General features: G+C 35.5%; 1 protein-coding gene across 5 annotated transcripts in view; it reads right to left on the minus strand.

The window, feature by feature from the left end:
• Positions 1–21698, minus strand: part of LOC136855058 (guanylate cyclase 32E-like) — a 437545-nt gene that overhangs the window by 152079 nt on the left and 263768 nt on the right. The window lies entirely within an intron of this gene.

Genomic DNA, 21698 nt, shown 5'->3' on the forward strand with positions numbered 1-21698 from the left:
TTGAGTTTTTTTAGCATCAAAATTTCCTATTATAGTTGAAAGAGGATTTCTTAGATTCAACACTTTCCTGTCATAGTTGAAAGAGGATTTCTAAAGTCGGCCACATGTAACACTTACTTTCCAAGAAGTATTTAATAAATGTGTCAGCTAAATGTATCAGATCTATTATAGTCAGTTCACAATGATCCTCCACGGTTATCTAAATGGTAATCCAAGGTTTCTGATGTATGAAAATTAGGCTGCCAAACCAAGCACTGCAGGCACTTTCAGACTATTCAACACTCAAGACAGTGGAAAGAGTGAGTTGGGGCGGTTGGACAGCAAGACAATTCGCCAGAAAATAAGTGAGCTGAATTACAAGGATCTAAAGGTGGAACTGGAAGAAAACCCGATAATTTCACTAAGAAGTAACTGGTAAAGATGTTGAACAGCAAGACGGAAGGCAGGAAACAGGAACAGAGGTAAAGTAAAAGTAAGAGGTGAGAACATCCAGGGGCCATAAGTTAAGTATATCTTAGTTTAACCAGACCACTGAGGTGATTAACAGCTCTCCTAGAGAGGGCTGGCCCGAAGGATTAGATTTATTTTACGTGGCTAAGAACCAACTGGTTACCTAGTACGGGACCTACAGCTTATTGTGGAATCCGAACCACATTATGACGAGAAATGAATCATTTCTATCACCAGAAATAAATTCCTCTAATTTTCCATTGGCCGGTCGAAGAGTCGAAGGCTGGGCCAACAGCGTGCTAGCTCAGAGCTCTACCCACTCCTCCAATGAAGAACTATTCCAGGAGCCATAGGGACGCTGCAAACACCCTTGAGTAATGCCTACGGTGCACCAACTGAGGTGCACTGACGGCACTAAACAGCTCCAGGGATTCTTAATTCAAACTTGATACCTGTCTTTAACTTCCCTGATTCCTGCGGTTCCGTAGTGTCATGGCGTATACGTATGACAAATGTGCCTGTCTTTACTCGCCTACGGAGATACAAACGCCATCATTCCCGATTCCCTGAAGATCTCGGAAAATCCTGGAATCCTGGATCATCCGGATTTTAAATTCTTATTGAAATCGTGCTTAGGAGACTCCTAAAAATATTCGTGCTGAATCCGTACAATATCCGTAAGTTCAAGGATCCGGATCTGAAATATATCATTTCCGGTATGCCCTGGATTAAGAGAGAGAGAGAGAGAGAGAGAGAGAGAGAGAGAGAGAGAGAGAGAGAGAGTAGGCATTAGATTTTTTTAAACAGCTTTTTTTTCCTTTGTACTCTGGATTAAGAGAGAGAGAGAGAGAGAGAGAGAGAGAGAGAGAGAGAGAGAGAGAGAGAGAGAGGAGATGTCTTTGTCTATTCATGAGACTTTTTTTACAACAGCTTTTCTCCTTTCTACCTGAATTAGAGTACGTTTTATGTCTTTGTCTATTCGTGAAATTCCTTTTTACAACAGCTTTTCTCCTTTCTACCCTGGATTGAGAGAGAGAGAGAGAGAGAGAGAGAGAGAGAGAGAGAGAGAGAGAGAGAGAGACTGGGCTTTACGTTTTATGTCTTTGTCTATTAGTGAAAACTTTTTACAACAACTTTTTTCCTTTTGCAACGTTTTATGTCTTTGTCTATTCGTGAAATTACTTTTATAACAACTTTTTTCCTTTCTACCCTGGATTGAGAGAGAGAGAGAGAGAGAGAGAGAGAGAGAGAGAGAGAGAGAGAGAGAGCTTTACGTTTTATGTCTTTGTCTAGAAATTACTTTTACAACAACTTTTCCAGGATTGAGAGAGAGAGAGAGAGAGAGAGAGAGAGAGAGAGAGAGAGAGAGAGAGAGAGAGAGAGAGAGAGAGAGAGACTGGGCTTTACGTTTTATGTCTTTGTCTATTCGTGAAATTACTTTTTATAACAACTTTTTTCCTTTCTACCCTGGATTGAGAGAGAGAGAGAGAGAGAGAGAGAGAGAGAGAGAGAGAGAGAGAGAGAGAGAGAGAGAGAGAGAGAGAGAGAGAGAGAGAGAGAGAGAGAGAGAGAGAGAGAGAGAGAGAGGGAGAGAGAGAGAGAGAGTCTTTATCCTCTTACGTGTAAGCATGTTTGTATCTTCAATTAACATGACCAACCCTGGACTAACATGATACAGACTTTTCATAGTTGCAACTAGCCTTCTTTTTTCAAAACGACGTGATCGGTTTTTTTTCCTCCAGTGCATTTGGTAGATGATGTAATAAAACCAATTATTATTCTCCGCATAACAGCTTTAACATCATCATACAGGGATTCTTTTCCCGTTAATAAAGTCAGCAGCGCTTGTCTCTTCCTCGTTATCCCAATTCTCTCCTTAAGAAATGGAATTATCCTTTTTTTGGCATTAAAAATTGGATAATAAGCTGGTATTTTATTTTCCGTTCTATTTCTGTTCATATTATATTCTACCACTTATGAAAAAGACAATGGCTCTTGCTTAAGAGGTTTTTACGTGATATTCACTTTTTTTACTTAAATCATATTAATATACTGTATATATATATACACACATATATATATATATATATATATATATATATATATATATATATATATACATATATATATATATATATATATATAAATATAAACATCATACATATACAAGTGAAGAAATAAATAAATAAATAAATAAATATAAACATTATACAACACATATGTATGAATATATATATAAATAAACAAATAAATAAATATATATATTATATACATATATATATATATAACTTTAAACTACAGGTGAAGAAATAGCACACACGGCGTTGGTCCTGACCGGTTTCGATTTTATTTCTAAGCCATAGGTTAATGGCTTACAAATAAAATCGAAACCGGCCAGAACCTACACCCATTATGTTATTCCTTCGCCTGTGGTGGTTCAGGTGATACATACATCACGTGCAGTGTGATTATATGTTTATGTATGTTTACATATATGTGTGTATATACAGTATATATACATATCCTTCAAAAAGGATGCTCAGGCTTCAATTTGCGCTCCAGGAACCTTTGTCCGTCCTCCCCTCCGCAGGGTCTCCTTCAATCGGGGACGGTAAGTCCATCACCCATCCCTTCCCAAAGGCCTTCTTTGGTATTCCTCTCTCTCTCTCTCTCTCTCTCTCTCTCTCTCTCTCTCTCTCTCTCTCTCCCAGGATGCAATTGAGCAGGATCAAAGACCTTCACCCCAAACCCCCAATTGTCTGAGGGATGGGACGATTGACCTCAGCGGGCTTCTTGCCCTTAGGGGCATACCACTGTCGTCTTGTCTGTATGTCTGTCCCTCTGTCTGCAGGGGAGAGGGGTTTCTCCCCCGGCCCCCCCCCCCTCCAGAAGGATAATTTATTTCCTGGCCAGTGACTTTTAGATCCTGTTCGTTTTATGGCTTAGATTTTTTCTTCAGTTCGACGACGCTGGTCGGACATTCAGAATCATTTTTATTAATGGTAATCTGATACTTAATATTTATCATAATGTTAATCACATATTCATCATATTTATATCGAATATTGTTAGTCTCATACTGAATATGATTTCTCATGATGTTAATCACATATTCATCATATTTATATCGAATATTGTTAGTCGAGTCTCATATTGAATACGATTTCTCATAATGATAATCAAATATTCATCATATTAATCTCATATATTGTTAGTCTCATAATGAATATGATTTCTCATAATGATAATCAGATATTCATCACATTTATTTAACATATTGTTAGAGTCATATTGAATATGATTTCCCATTATTATAATTAGGTATTCATCTTACTTATCTCTCACATTTTTCAACCACACAAGATTTTCACGATGAAATAAGCAGAATTAAAAAGAAAAAACTTCCAAACTTCTTACAAACAGTCATCAAAACTTTATATAATATCACAACACCAGCAAGACTGAAAATCAGACTCCCCATTAGATTTATCACATAAAATATCAAGTTTCAAAATTTCCAATATTTTGTTTTATTAGCGATTTTTGTTTTTAAACGTCTTGCCGGATGAGGGTGCTTGTACCACTCCCATCATGACAGACAACAACCCACCACAGTCAAATAGTCACCGTGCACCTAATTCAATTCTTAGGTTAGCAGTTGGTCTAATATTGTGTGTATATATATATATATATATATATATATATATATATATATATATATATATATATGTATAATATATATATATAAATACACACATTATATACATGTATATATATAGAATACACATACATATGTATATATATATATAATAAAATATACATACATACATACATATATATATATATATATATATATATATATATATGTATAATATATATTATAATATATATATATATATATATATATATATATATATATATATATATATATATATATATATATATATATATATATAAATTTATATATACATCGACCCTGACAAAACAGGCTTGCATCACACGCATGTTTTCCACGTAAGGTCAAGTGAGGTCATCATTCCCGTTTGGGACCAGCCACAAAGGAACGGAGGACAAGAGATCTCTGGTAAGCGAAAAACATCCCTGCAAAACAGAGATCACAAGAGATAGGATAACCTGCGAGGGGAGGGCAGAGCCTTTTCTCTCATATATTTTCTGTTTTTCACAGGCACGTTAGCTATGCGCATGCGCATGGGAAATATATATGTATATATATGAACATATTTTCATGTTCGTTTTAATTCCAGGTGCGTTGTAAACGTGTTCTTTGCACTTCTTAACACTGCTTTGTTTTCATCTAATTTTACGAAATGAAAATATTCGAAATTATATGTGTATATATATATATATATATATATATATATATATATATATATATATATATATATATATATATATGTATATATATGATTATTATGTGTGTGTGTTGTCTACGTTAGTCAGTATTCTGTAGTATATATATTTATGACTTCTTATACTCTGTATCGATCCTTCGTCAATGGCTTGAAATAAAGTCGAAACTGGCCAATGACTGACACCCTGTCTCTTATTTTTCACCTGTGGTAATGTGTGATATGTATATGTATATATATATATATATATATATATAATACATAAATGTATATATATATATATATATATATATATATATATATATATATATATATATATATATTTGTACATATTTATATACATATGTATAAGATATGTAGGCATATTTTGTCTCTTACGCAATTTCTATTGAAGTCAATGGCATCGTTCGCAGATACCATCTTATCTTTTCCTCTCCATGCAAGCTTTTCAAGAATAAGGGAAAATTTAAGATTTTTTCTATTTGCTTCTTCTTTTTCTAGTCAAGAACCGATTCTCCACCTCTCGGCGGCGTCATCAGGACTGGATTACAAATTGACAAGTGTGTGTCAATTTGTAATCCACTTGATGACGCCGAGAGGAAAAGAATCGGTCCGTCGAAAAGAAAAACAAAAGTAAATGAAAGGAAAATCTTGATTAATTTTTCTCATTCTTGGAGAAGCTTGCATGAAGAGAAAAAGATAAGATATGTGTATATGTATGTATGTATGTGCATATATATATATATATATATATATATATATATATATATATACATATACATACATACATACACACACATAATACATACAGTGTATATATATATATATATATATATATATATATATATATATATATATATATGGGTGTGTATGTACATATATATATGCACTGCATTACACTAACCATTTGCAAGCGTTTTTCCAAAGGTCCACACCAAGCGTCTTTTAACTATTAATTCTTGTTAACAACTATGAATTGCCATAAGAAACGGATCTAATTTGATCCCATGAAATTTATTCTGTCAATCCAAGCACTGGGGCACCTTCGGCCATTTAGCGCCGAAGACAGTGAAAACAGGGGAAGTTGGAGTGGTTGGACAGCAAGGTAGAGAGATCGAGAAAATAAATGTGATGAAGTACAAGGACTAAATCCCGTATGGGGTTAGTGCCGTCAGTGCACTTCACGAGGCGCACTGTAGGCATTACTAAAAGTTCTTTGCAGCTCTCTTTCGCCCCCTAGCTGCAACCCCTGTCATTCCTTTCACTGAACCTCCGTTCATATTATCTTTCTTCCATCTTATTTTCCACCCTCTTCTAACAATTATTTCAGAGTGCGACTGCGAGGCTTTCCTCCTGTTACACCTTTCAAACCTACCTACTCTCAACTTCCCTTCCAGCCCTGAATGGCCTCATAGGTCCCAGTGCTTGGCCTTTGGCTTAAACTCTATATTCCATATACAAGGACCAAAAGGTGGAACTGGGAGAAAACCATATAATTGTACTAATAAGTAACAATTAGAGAGGTTGGACAGCGAGACTGAAGAAATGAAGAGGTAAAATAGAAGGCTAAAAAATGGATGCAGCTAAGGGTCGAAGGGACGCGGGAAACACCCTTTGGTAACGCCTACAGTGCACCACATGAAATGCATCGAAGGCAATACCATCTAGATGGACTCCCTGACTGACGGAGGAAGTGAATTCTACAGACACAAGTAAAAATTGCGCCGAAGTTTCTTCGGCGCAATGGAGTTTTCTGTACAACGTATAATGCTGTATGAAACTCTCAGTCAGGCACATGAAACTCTCAGCCAAGGCCCATGAAACTTTCAGCCACGGCCCGGTGGTGGTCAGTGTTGTTGGTACCTATAGCGGTGCCAGACGAAAGATCATGGCTAACTTTAACCTTAAATAAAATAAAAACTATTGAGGCTAGAGGGCTGTAATTTGGTATGTCTGATGATTGGAGGGTGGATGATTAACATACCAATTTGCAGCCCTCTAGCCTCAGTGGTGTTTAAGATCTGAGGGCGAACACGAAAAAGTGCGGACGGACAGACAAAGCCATCTCAACAGTCTTCTTTTACAGAACACTAAAACGAGAAAATGCCCACGAAAACTAAACATAAATTCCATTGGTACTAATCCGTCAGGGGAGCCAGAACCGTTTTGGGGCTTTGTAGCCCCAGAGGAGTTTCTCAGTCTTGTTAAGAATAAGAAGTGAGTTGGGCATCGGTGGCGCTGAAAGTTTTCCAGAACTGAACTGACATTGTTCGAACATCCAACAACCCTCCTTGGGGAAATAAGGCAAAGGAGTCATAATGGCATAATCCGATTAGCGCGTCTGGCATCATTCAGATGAGCGACTTTCCGCCCACTTTAAAATCTGTAAAACAGTCTTTGTCATCTACCTGCCAAAGAGGTCATTCTGTATTCAGTAGTAAAATGATAACAATAACAGTAAAAGAGACCTGTTATTTCTTTATCCACTTCATCTCGAACTGATATTCATTTTCTGGATGTTAACTTTCTTTAAATATTGAGAGAAACAACCGTTTTTCAAATGACTTACACGATTCATAAAATTGTGGCATAAAACATTATTATTATTACTATGAGTTTCTAGAAGGAAAAATATGCGTGTTAATGATCACGGTACGAGATTTGAAAAAATCATACTGCACAACACACACACACACACACACACACACATATATATATTTACTTATTTATATTTATATATAGTTATATTTGTATATAGTTAATATATTACACACACACACATACATACACACACACACACATATATTTATATATTATATTATTTATTTATATATATATAATTTATTTAGATTTATATGTACAGTATATATCTGTACATATATATATAAATAAATATAAATATATGTAAATGTTCATTGACTAGAGATTTATAAGCATACGTATAAAGAAAAAGAAACACACACACACACACATATACATATATATATATGTGTGTGTGTAAGTATATATGGATGTATGTACATCTAAATTATCCAAAGACAAAACACATGTTAAGGTAAATTCAGAGATTTTAAGTCGATTACCTATGAATAAAAAAACGCATTACCTAAACTATTTCCTACCCATGTCTTTGCCCTGCAGTTCTTCTCTATGATAATTAAAGGAAAAAGAAAAAAAAAAAAAAAAAGAAAGAAAATATAAATATATATATATATATATATATATATATATATATATATATATATATATATATATAAAGAATTACAAGACCTCCCTCATACTCAAAAAATATAAATATAAAAAAGATGTTAATTAACTAACTTCCCTAGCTGTTTACAGGCCTAGTCTGACCATCACAGACTACTGGGATGGCTACCACTTCCCTGCCAACACTGATCTGATATTCTGGTGATTAAAAGAAGAGGGGAGTCGATGTTGCTTTTCTTTTCTTTTCTTTTGTCGAATTTCTGTGTAGCATTCTGTTCTGTTTATCATTAGCTGTTACCGTTATCAGTGAAATAAAAAATATATGCGCTGATATTACGCACTTAACTTTCCAGACTACCTGACTGAGTGTGCATACGTGCGAATATGTGTGTGTGTGTATGTATATACACATATATGTATTTACATATATATATTATATATATTATATATGAATATATATATATATATATATATATATATATATATATATATATATATATATATATATATACACACACACACACACGACAGCTAACAGAAGCATTGACAGAGGAGAGTGAGTTAGGGCTTAGGCAAGAAAGAGTGTGTGTGTGTGTGTGTGTGTGTGGAACAAGTATCTGCTAAGGTGTGTCCACACTACAGTAAAAAAAAATGTCGAAAACTTAACGCAAACAAACAGGTTGGACACAAGATAATGACTTTTTGGCATTCATAACCAGTACTTTATATGGTTGCCCAGCACTGATCGAAAGATCCGGTGTCCACTTCTGGTCGTCTACATGTTTTCATCCTGTTTGTGATATGTATGCGATAAATTACCGATTTGTTTAAAATATGTTTTGCTTTGGCGTGGACGCACAAGAAACAGTTTTGCGAGACGTTTGAAAGTAAAGGGATTATTGCATGCGGCATAAATATAATGAATTTATGACGTATATAAATGAAATACAATGAAGAAAGTGCTGGGAATAATGGACTATGATGCTAATGAGAGAAATACAATGAGGAAGGTGCTGGGCAATAATGGACTATAATGCTAATGAAAGAAATACAATGAGGGAAGGTGCTAGGGAATAATGAACTTCTGATGTTATTGAAAGAAATACATTGAAGAAGGTGCTGGCGAAAAATGAACTTTTGATGTTAAACGAAAGAAATACAATGTGGACGGTGGCGGTGAATAATGGATTTAAGAAATACAATGAGGAAGGTGCTGGGGAATAATGGACTTATGATAATAATGAAAGAAATACACCGAGGAAGGTGATGGGAATAATGAACTTATGATGCTAATGAAAGAAATACAATGAGAAAGGTGCTGGGCAATAATGGATAATGATATTAATGAAAAGAATACAATGAGGAAGGTGCTTGGGAATAATGGACTTATGATGCTAATGAAAGAAATACAATGAGAAAGGTGCTGGGGAATAATGGACTTATGATGCTAATGAAAGAAATACAATGAGGAAGGTGCTTGGGAATAATGGACTTATGATGCTAATGAAAGAAATACAATGAGGAAGGTGCTTGGGAATAATGGACTTATGATGCTAATGAAAGAAATACAATGAGGAAGGTCTGGGGAATATTGGACTTATGATGCTAACGAAAAGAATACAATGAGGAAGGTGCTGGGGAATAATGGACTTATGATGCTAATGAAAGAAATACAATGAGGAAGGAGCTGGAAATAATGGACTTATGATGCTAACGAAAGGAATACAATGAGGAAGGTGCTGGGGAATAATGGACTTATGATGCTAATGAAAGAAATACAATGAGGAAGGTGCTGGGGAATAATGGACTTATGATGCTAATGAAAGAAATACAATGAGAAAGGTGCTGGCGAATAATGGACTTATGATGCTAATGAAAGAAATACAATGAGGAAGGTGCTGGGGAATAATGGACTTATGTTAGTGAAAGAAATACAATGAAGACGGTGCTGGTGGATAATGGATTTAAGAAATACAATGAGGAAGGTGCTGGGGAATAATGGACTTATGATAATAACGAAAGAAATACACCGAGGAAAGTGCTGGGGAATAATGAACTTATGATGCTAATGAGAGGAATACAATGAGGAAGGTGCTGGGGAATAATGAACTTATGATGCTAATGAGAGAAATACAATGAGGAAGGTGCTGGGTAATAATGGATAATGATAATAATGAAAGGAATACAATGAGGAAGGTGCTGGGGAATAATGGACATATGATGTTAATGAAAGAAATACAATGAGGAAGGTGCTGGGGAATAATGGACTTATGTTAGTGAAAGAAATACAATGAGGACGGTGCTGGTGAATAATGGATTTAAGAAATACAATGAGAAAGGTGCTGGGGAATAATGGACTTATGATATTAATGAAAAGAATACAATGAGGAAGGTGCTGGGGAATAATGGATTTATGATGCTAATGAAAGAAATACAATGAGAAAGGTGCTACTGTTATGAGAGAAATACAATGAACTGTGGAATAATGATAAAAATGAGGGAATAATGAGGGGAGGTGGTGGGGAAAATACATGAAATACAATGATGTGGGAATAATGAGAAATGAAGGGAATACAATGAAGGTGCTGGGGAATAATGGACTTAATGATAAACAATGAGGAAAGAATAATGGATTTAATACAACGAGAAAGGTGCTTAGAATAAGGAAGGTACAATGAGGAAGGTGCTGGGGAATAATGGGGCTAATGAAAGAAATACAATGAGGTGTTAATGGAAAGGAATACAATGGAGGAAGGTGCTGGGGAATAATGGACTTATGTTAGTGAAAGAAATACAATGAGGAGGGTGTTGGTGAATAATGGATTTAAGAAATACAATGAGGAAAGGTGCTGAATAATGGACTTATGGAATAATGAGTGCTGGGGAATAATGAACTTATGATGCTATTATGAATATTGGAATGCTAAAAAGAATACAATGAGGAAGGTGCTGGACTTATGATGGAATAATGGAATTTATGATGCTAATGAAAGAAATACAATGAGAAAGGTGCTTGGGAATAATGGACTTATGATATTAATGAAAGGAATACAATGAGGAAGATGCTTGGGAATAATGGACTTATGATGCTAACGAAAGAAATACAATGAGGAGGGTGCTGGGAATAATGGACTTATGATGCTAACGAAATGAATACAACGAGGAAGGTGCTTGGGAATAATGGACTTATGATGCTAATGAAAGAAATACAATGAGGAAGGTGCTGGGGAATAATGAACTTATGATGCTAATGAAAGGAATACAATGATGAAGGTGCTACAACGAGAAGGGGAATAATGGACTTATGATGCTAATGAAATAAAAGAAATACAGTGGAATGAGGAAGGTGCTTGGGAATAATGGACTTATGATGCTAATGAAAGGAATACAATGAGGAAGGTGCTGGGGAATAACGGACTTATGATGCTAATGAAAGGAATACAATGAGGAAGGTGCTGGGGAATAATGGACTTATGATGCTAATGAAAGAAATACAATGAGGAAGGTGCTGGGGAATAATGGACTTATGATGCTAATGAAAGTAATACAATGAGAAAGGTGCTGGGGAATAATGGACTTATGATGCTAATGAAAGAAATACAATGAGGAAGGTGCTGGGGAATAATGGACTTATGTTGCTAATGAAAGAAATACAATGTGGAAGGTGCTTGGGAATAATGGACTTATGATGCTAATGAAAGAAATACAATGAGGAAGGTGCTGGGGAATAATGGACTTATGATGCTAATGAAAGAAATACAATGAGGAAGGTGCTGGGGAATAATGGACTTATGATGCTAATGAAAGAAATACAATGAGAAAGGTGCTGGGGAATAATGGACTTATGATGCTAATGAAAGAAATACAATGAGAAAGGTGCTGGGGAATAATGGACTTATGATGCTAATGAAAGAAATACAATGAGGAAGGTGATGGGAATAATGGACTTATGATGCTAATGAAAGAAATACAATGAGGAAGGTGCTTGGGAATAATGGACTTATGATGCTAATGAAAGAAATACAATGAGAAAGGTGCTGGGAATAATGGACTTATGATGCTAATGAAAAATACAACGAGGAAGGTGCTGGGGAATAATGAACTTATGATGCTAATGAAAGAAATACAATGAGAAAGATGCTGGGGAATAATGGACTTATGATGCTAATGAAAGAAATACAATGAGGAAGGTGCTTGGGAATAATGGACTTAAGATGCTAATGAAAGAAATACAATGAGAAAGGTGCTGGGGAATAATGAACTTATGATGCTAATGAAAGAAATACAATGAGGAAGGTGCTTGGGAATAATGGACTTATGATGCTAATGAAAGAAATAAATGACAATGAGGAATAGTGGACGATGGAATAATGAAAGGAATATAATGAGGAAGGTGCTGGGGAATCGTGGACTTATGATGCTAATGAAAGAAATACAATGAGGAAGGTGCTGGGGAATAATGGACTTATGATACTAATGAAAGAAATACAATGAGGAAGGTGCTGGAGAATAATGGACTTATGATGCCAATGAAAAAAATACAATGAGGAAGGTGCTGGGGAATAATGGACTTATGATGCCAATGAAAAAAATACAATGAGGAAGGTGCTGGGGAATAATGGACTTATGATGCCAATGAAAAAAATACAATGAGGAAGGTGCTGGGGTTACATGCCTAGCCCTATGAGTGATTATGATAATTGAATGTTTTGAATAAACTGGGAATTTCTAGTGGAACACAGTTGTAACAATCTAATTCCTCTCACGTGGCTTCCCTTTTAATATTATTTTTCCCCGGCATAAGAGAAAAAGAGGACCCATCTTCAGCACATGAAAGAACCTCACTTCCTTTTCCTCGAAATTCTTAGGTAATTAAACGGTAAAATCCTATGTAATTAAAGGGTTTGCCTTTTGATACGAGGAACAAATGCCATATTCTTCTCCCTTTTAGATTTAATCATCATTACCACACTAGGATATTCGTTCTTGCTTTATTATTATTATTATTATTATTATTATTATTATTATTATTATTATTATTATTATTATTATTATTGGATCGTGTTATAAAATAGAAAATACAATCCTCGATAATAATCGGTTGAATGGACATCAACCTCCAGCAATAATTTTTATCAAAATCACTCAACTGGTTTTTACCACCAGAAATATTTCGTCAGGAATATTTCCTTTGCCGTAAGGACTGGCCAACGCCACCCCGCCCACCCCCTTCAAGGTGGAGATACAAGATCCAAATTTTATCTCAACAAGAACTCAGACAATATAAGATTTACACGAGAATAAAGTTCATATCTTCATTCTTTTTATAAGGCTAAAGAATGGTCCTTTTACTATCGACGTTAATGGAACCTAGAACATGGAACATGGACCTGGAATCTAGAACAAGGAAGCTGGAACCAAGAACAAGAAATCTGGAATACTGGAATGGAACGGATCGATTTAATGCCGAGCACAAAACGGAGAAAGTTAGACTTCCAGCCTGAGAGAGAGAGAGAGAGAGAGAGAGAGAGAGAGAGAGAGAGAGAGAGAGAGAGAGAGAGAGAGAGAGAGAGAGAGAGAGAGAGGCTTGCAATGTAAAAAAGTTTACACTGGACTATAAAATGTACATTAATATGAGAGAGAGAGAGAGAGAGAGAGAGAGAGAGAGAGAGAGAGAGAGAGAGAGAGAGAGAGAGAGAGAGAGAGAGAGAGAGAGGCTTGCAGGATTATAAAAAAAAATTCACTTCACTATAAAATGCACATTAATATTACACTGAGAGAGAGAGAGAGAGAGAGAGAGAGAGAGAGAGAGAGAGAGAGAGAGAGAGAGAGAGAGAGAGAGAGAGAGAGAGCAAAGTTATTAGGAAGCTGACAGGTTTGCAAGATTGTCAACAAAATTACACTAGACTATAGCATGTAAATTGATATGAGAGAGAAGGACACAGTAAAATAGATGTAGCAGAGAGAGAGAGAGAGAGAGAGAGAGAGAGAGAGAGAGAGAGAGAGAGAGAGAGAGAGAGAGAGAGATTATCATCAAAATTACCCTGGACTATAAAATGTTAGGTAATGTGAGAGAGATAGAGAAAGATGGACGAAAACACAAAAAAAAAAAAAGCCTGGAAAGATGGCGAATCCCTCCAGGTCATAATCCAGAACATAATTGCCCGCCCTTAATCTCCGCAGGCTCGTCAAAATGAAGGAGATCCCTCGTCGGGAAAATTAACTTTTTCATATAAATATGGGGGAGCGAAAACCAGACTTCATTACTGAGGAATTCCAGGAGAGCTTGGCAGATACACTGTGGCTTGCCCCTCTCCCGTTGCGTAGGCTGACGAGGCAAAGATAATATATATATATATATATATATATATATATATATATATATATATATATATTATATATATGTACATATATATAGACATAAATATATATATGTATATATATATATATATATATATATATATATATATATATATATATATATATATATATAATTTGTGAATCTACATTTATTCTGAATAGACCATAGATATCGAAACAGCTGTCAGCTGGGAAATTAATAATTATGGCAGTAATGTACTGGTTTTGTTTAATCATCCTGGAAATTGAAAATAACCACTGGAGATACCTGGAGGCTTTGTCAGTACATGGATTATACATACATACATACATATATATACATATATATATATATATATATATATATATATATATATTTTTTTTTTTTTTATTATTACACCTTTTTCCATTACTAAAGGCAAAAGAACACTTTATCAAGCAGTCTACGTATTCATAAATTAAGGTTATTATGCAGGTGCCTGCATCTCTCTCTCTCTCTCTCTCTCTCTCTCTCTCTTTCTCTCTCTCTCTCTCTCGAAGACGTGTCATAAATACATGTCGGACACTTTTTGCTGCATATCATTAATATGTTGAAAACAAGTCAACTTCCTTGAGAGGAGAACGAATCGTTGACAAATGCCGGATAATCGTACAAAGCACTGGTTGGGGCTACCATTATGTCGTCAAATTGTATTCAACATGCTTGTGATATGTGCGATAAGTTGCCGACATGTGTTCAAGACATGTTTGCGTTCACTAAAGAAATGGCTTTGCTTGTCTGTACAATAATGCCCTGTTTTTGTATGTCTGTAAGTTTGTCACGGTCCATCTTACTTTAGCTTTGCTGTATAATTACGGTAAATATGATAATTTTGCAATTACTTGTGACTTCCAATAAATAAACAAATACAATAATGGCTGGTTGATGTCATGCATCCCAGCAAATTGCACAAAATTACCTGTCATTTTGCAATTACCAAATTTATTTATTGGTATTTATACCTAATTACCAATTTGTCTCATGTACCCAAACGCATACAATAAGCAATTGCGGTTGATTTGTGAGTTCTTTGTTCGGGTCGTCTGGGTTTTTTGTATATTTCTTGTTTGACTTTCATAAATAAGAATGTCATGCTTTCTTGGCTTTCATAAATAAGAATCTTATGCTTGCCTGGCTTTCATGAATAAAAATCTTACGCTTGTTTGACTTTCATGAATAAAAATCTTACGTTTGTTTGACTTTCATAAATAAGAATCTTACGTTTGTTTGACTTTCATGAATAAGAATCTTATGCATGTTTGACTTTTATACATATGGATGTTATGCAAGTCTGACTTTCATAAATAAGAATGTTATGCATTTTGACATTCATAAATAATAATCTTATGCACGTTTGACTTTCATAAAAAAGAATCTTATGCATTCTGACTTTCATAAATAAGAATCTTGTGCATTTTGACATTCATAAATAAGAATCTTATGCATGTTTGACTTCATGAATAAGATTCTTATGCTTACTTGACTTTCATAAATAAGAATCTTACGCATTTTGACTTTCATAAATAAGAATCTTATGCTTATTTGACACTCATAGATAAGAATCTCATGCTTGTTTGGCTTGCGCGAATAAGATTCTTATGCTTGCTTGACTTTCATAAATAGGAATCTTATGCTTGCTTGACTTCCATAAGTAAGAATCCTATGCTTGCTTGATTTTCATAAGTAAGAATCTTAAGCTTTTTGACTTTCATAAATAAGAATCTTATGCTTGCTTGACTTTCATAAATAAGAATCTTATGCTTGCTTGGCTTGCATGAATAAGAATCTTATGCTTGCTTGACTTTCATAAATAAGAATCTTATGCTTGCTTGACTTTCATATATAAGAATCTCACGCTTGTTTAACTTTCATGAATAAGAATAAATAAATAAATGAGCACCATTCGCCCACGTGAGTCTCATGCTAATGTGATCTTATAAATGAGTCTCCTGCTCATTTCACTCTAAGAAATAAACACCATTTTTCTAGGAATCAAATGCCCTCATAATCTGCTTACTACCGGAAATGGTATTAGTGTTATTAGTGTGGGGGCACTTTAACGAAAGTCTGGAGAAGGAGAACAGTTTTTTTATAGCAAACCCCCCCCTTTTTTTATCAAAGGGGAGGAGATGAGGCACCCTGGGTCAAAGTCGCTCTGGGTCAATTTCGTTTTCATGTTTTGTAGGTCAGAAAGCAATGTTGTAAGTCTTAATAATAATAATAATAATAATAATAATAATAATAATAATAATAATAATAATAATGCTAAGAAATTCAGAATCTCGTGAAAAACGGTTTGTGTAATACAAATCCACAATTATATAGTAAATTGTATAATTAAAAAAATAATAATTATAACAACGAATTTCTGATTCCTGATTTTAAGTACACTGACCACATCACAATAATAATAATAATAATAATAATAATAATAATAATAATAATAATAATAATAATAATAATAATAATAAAGAACTTCTAACCCCAGATTTTAATCATAACGACGACACCACTAATACAAAAAAATTCCAGGACAGATGATAATCTTCAAAAGGATCATTCCATCAGAGCGCAGCGCCGAGAAATTCCAGGAATTCCGCAACTCCCGAAAAGGCAATTCCGCATCTTCTTGTGGTGGTAGTTCATTTGCGCGGAATCTCCCCTTTTCCAAAAATAGTTCCGGCTGAGCTTCTTAACATCTGAAAAAATAATTATTTGAGATGGCATTCCGCCCTGGTCTTCTTATTAAGGACGACGACGGGGGAGGGGGGGGAAAGGGGGAGAGAAAGAGAGAGAGAGAGAGAGAGAGAGAGAGAGAGAGAGAGAGAGAGAGAGAGAGAGAGCAAAGGAATAGGAGCCAGGAATGATGGAGGAAAATGAGGAGGAAAATGAAGAACCAGCAAGGAAAAAATGCACCGAAGTTTCTTCGGCGCAATCGAGTTTTCTGTACAGCCGCTACAGCGTGTAATCAAGGCCACCGAAAACAGATCTATCCTTCGGTGGTCTCGTATAATGCTGTATGAGCCGCGGCCCATGAAACTTTAACCACGGCCAGGTGGTGGCCTGTCCGATATCGTTGTCAGAAGCACGATCATGGCTAACTTTAACCTTAAATAAAATAAAACCTACGGAGGCTAGAGGGCTGTAATTTGGTATGTTTGATGACTGGAGGTTGGATGAGCAACATACCAATTTGTAGCCCTCTAGCCTCAGTAGTTTTTAAGATCTGAGGGCGGACAGAAAAGTGTGGACGGAATAAAGCGGGGACGGACAGACACAGCCGGCACAATAGTTTTCTTTTACAGAAAACTAAAAAGCGAATCGCCGGTCTGCTAAACGACTCAGCATGAAGTGGCGTTCCATCTTCCCAAAATGTCGGTCGGTTAAGTTAAAATTCATTCGCAAATTTCCGTATATAATTTCCTGGAAATTCTGTCGATTATACGAAAAAAAAATTCGCTCGCAAATTCTTGCATAATTAACGGATATGCTCGTTAATTATGCAAAAGCAATTCCACAAAATTTGGTCAAAATTTGCCGATGTCTGTTTGATATGCCAAAATTTGCCGTGAAGTTTACATGCAATTTTTCTCGGAAATAATTTGAACAAATATTCATTCAGGAATTGTACTTAATCGTCCAGAAAATGGTTTCTCATTACGCAGAAATACTTTCACCAAGTCCTCCGAATACTTGAGTGGAAAGCTCATGTGGAAATTGCCAGCCACTTTTTGGAAAAGGTCCTCTGATGATGTACAAACCCACTTATGAATTTTCACTGAATTTCCTGGGAAACAAATGAAAGATTATGAAATACCAATTAGCATTTTTCGTTTAATTTTACCTAAATCCTACAAAAACTAAAAATTTACTGGAATTCCTGCTGACTGAGCAAAACTCCAAGTAAAAACTGTTTTCCACGGAAAGTCTAGTCTACTACATGCAGACATTCATGACTACATATGCTGCAATTCGCTTGCAACTCGACAATGATGCAAGCAAGGCAAAGATTGCCAAAATGACTGTGTACACACACACACACACACACGACCAAATTTCCAGGAAAGAAAGATTTGGTTTATTTGAGACTCACAAATGCTCGCATTTCCATACTATTTTCTGGAAGAACTGGAAAATCACCAAATCAGTGAAGGTAATAACCCATGACAGAACTTTCATCAGAGGCACTCTTGGTCTAAATTGTATTAAATTTCCCAGAAAGCTCGGTGGCTCGAGGCGGAACTTTTGGAATAATTTGAGCCAAATTTAACACGAGTTTCTAAAATAGAAAGGAGGCGCGAATCTTCAAAGAAAAGTAAAGAATACTCCCTGACGATTCTGAAAACCTCGTATGTACAAAATGACTCTTACACTTCCAAAAGTACAAAAATATTCAGTCAGGCTTCGTGACGTTCCACGGAAGATAATCATGACATTTGCTCTGGCTGCAAAATTGTGATATCTTTCCATCTATTCTGTTCTTTCCCGGAGCTTTGTGACGGCAGAAAAACCCCGATGATTAAATCAGTTCTTTCCTGGAGCTGTTTCTCGGTGACACGAAAAATACAACCATGACACTTTTTGCGTCTATCTGTAACTTTCTTTTTTTTCCGTGATATCGTGATATCAACGACTACCTGTTGCCGCTTCATTTTTTTTTATCTCAAATTACACGCGTCTCTCTCTCTCTCTCTCTCTCTCTCTCCTAAGCTATAGTGACAGCTTGTTGCTATACCATTATTTCACACCAACCTACAAATGCTCTCTTTCTCTCTCTCTCTCTCTTTGGCTTTCATAGCCCACTTGTAGCGACATCGGTTTTTATACAAACCTAAAGCAGCCCACCTTCCCCAGCTCTCTCTCTCTCTCTCTCTCTCTCTCTCTCTCTCTCTCTCTCTCTCTCTCTCTCTCTCTCTCCTTGGCTACAGTGACAGCTTGCTACTATACCATTATTATTTCACACCAACCTACAAATGCCTTCCTCTCTCTCTCTCTCTCTCTCTCTCTCTCTCTCTCTCTCTCTCTCTCTCTCTCTCTCTCGGGCTTCAAAGCCCACTTGTTGCATCATCGGTTTTATACCAACCTAAAGCAGCCCACCTCTCCCTCTCTCTCTCTCTCTCTCTCTCTCTCTCTCTCTCAGCATCGATACCCACTTGTTGCCACTGCCGTTTTTGGTATAAATGAAAAATGTCTTTATTTTTCTCTCTATTCGTGTTTCTATACATGCTAACTTTTACATACGTGTTTAACACGCGAATAGTTGCATTATACATTCATACACAGGGTATGAGAACTAATCATATCTGTTTCCTTTTGGGTATGTTATTCCCAAGGGAAAGTGAGAATAATGGAATAAGTAGAATTTATGATTGCATACATACATACACACATACATATAGTAAATATGTATATTTATACACACACACATATATATATATATATATATATATATATATATATTTACACACGTACATATATGTATATATATAAGCATTAAACTACAAATATCCTTTAATATCCAATTCGCTCTACCTCGGAAATAGGTATATTTTCATATATGTTACCAGAGGGGAAATTTTTTTAGTCGATAAGAAGTTCGTCGTCTCGTCGGCTCGAACCACGGAAGACAAGAACTCAGGACCACAGTGACGCGCAATAAACCACACGGCTATCACACATATGAAAATATATTATTTCCGAGGCAGAGCGAATTGGATATTAAAGGGCATTTGTAGCTTAATGCTTGTATATGAATCACGGTGATGTGATAAAATTCATTCATGTATTATATACATATATATATATATATTATGTATATGTATATATACACAGATATATACACATACATATATATACAGTATATACACGTATATATATAAACATATATATATATATAATATATACATACATACATGCATGCATACATACCTACTGTACGTAAACACCTCTTCTACACAAACAACAGCATCATCTCTATACCTGTATACGAACTCAACGCCCAGTACTGCCGAACGAGAGAGAGGGGGCCCCCATACCACAGTCCGATCGATACGAAAAAAAAAAACACTCGATGTTACTAATTTTAGATCACACGCACCCGCATAATCCCCTACGTTACCAGAGTGTATATCAGACGTCGATCATCTAACATGCATCATTAGTGAAAAGACAAAATACATCGCCCGCATTGTCAGCGAGATTTGGCAACCTGGGAAGATAAGAGAAGCAGGGAAATTGTAGACCCCGTGACACTCTGTTGATATGTAGATCATTGCTCTTGTCAGTACTGGTCAATTTAGGTGCTTTTCTAATTAATTATTCAATGGAAATCGATGAAAATATTATTAACTGGTATTACTGCCCGTAAAGTAACATATTATTATTATTCAGAAGATGAACCCTATTCATATGGAACCAGCCCATAGGGGCCACTGACTTGAAATTCAAGCTTCCAAAGAATGGAGTGCAAATACACGTATATATGTATTCATCCAATACCGCAATGGTAATGGTCCCGTGGCATATAAACAAATCAACATATAGAGGCGCTGGCTGGAAAGGGGAAAGGAAAATACTGGGACACACAGCTTTCGTCCATTTTTCAGGACACGATCACAGTAACAGCGTCATGCCTTGAAAAATAGGCGTTAGCTCGGTGTCCCCGAATTTTCCTTTCACCTTACCAGCTAGCGCTTCTGTATGTATATATAAATGTGTTTATATATATCTATATATATATATATATACTTATCTATCTATCCATATATATACATATACATATTTATATATATATATATATATATATATATATATATATATATATATATATATATATATATATGATTATTATCACTTTTGTATGTGATTCATTCATCACACATTACCACAGGTGGAAAATAAGAAACGGGGTGTAGGTCCTGGACTGGTTTGACTTTATTTCCAAGCCACTGACGAAGGACTGATACAGAGTATGAGGAGTCACAAATACATGACCTCCCTACACCTGTTTCTTATTTTTCACCTGTGGTAATGTGTGATATATATATATATATATATATATATATATATATATATATATATATATATATATATATATATATATATATATAATATATACAGTACACAGTGCACTGCACAAGTGAAACTACGGATGCATCAGTGTTCCTTACCTTATGTGTGCAGAGAGGAGGAGAGGTTTGTGAAAGGGGGTATTATTAATTCTATCGTTCCGTAAGGAAGAAAGTCCGAACGGGAGGCATATTCCCCAACTGGATTAAGGTTCGGGACGAACG

Source organism: Macrobrachium rosenbergii, chromosome 30, assembly GCF_040412425.1.
Source record: "Macrobrachium rosenbergii isolate ZJJX-2024 chromosome 30, ASM4041242v1, whole genome shotgun sequence".
Classification (NCBI taxonomy): Eukaryota; Metazoa; Arthropoda; class Malacostraca; order Decapoda; family Palaemonidae; genus Macrobrachium; species Macrobrachium rosenbergii.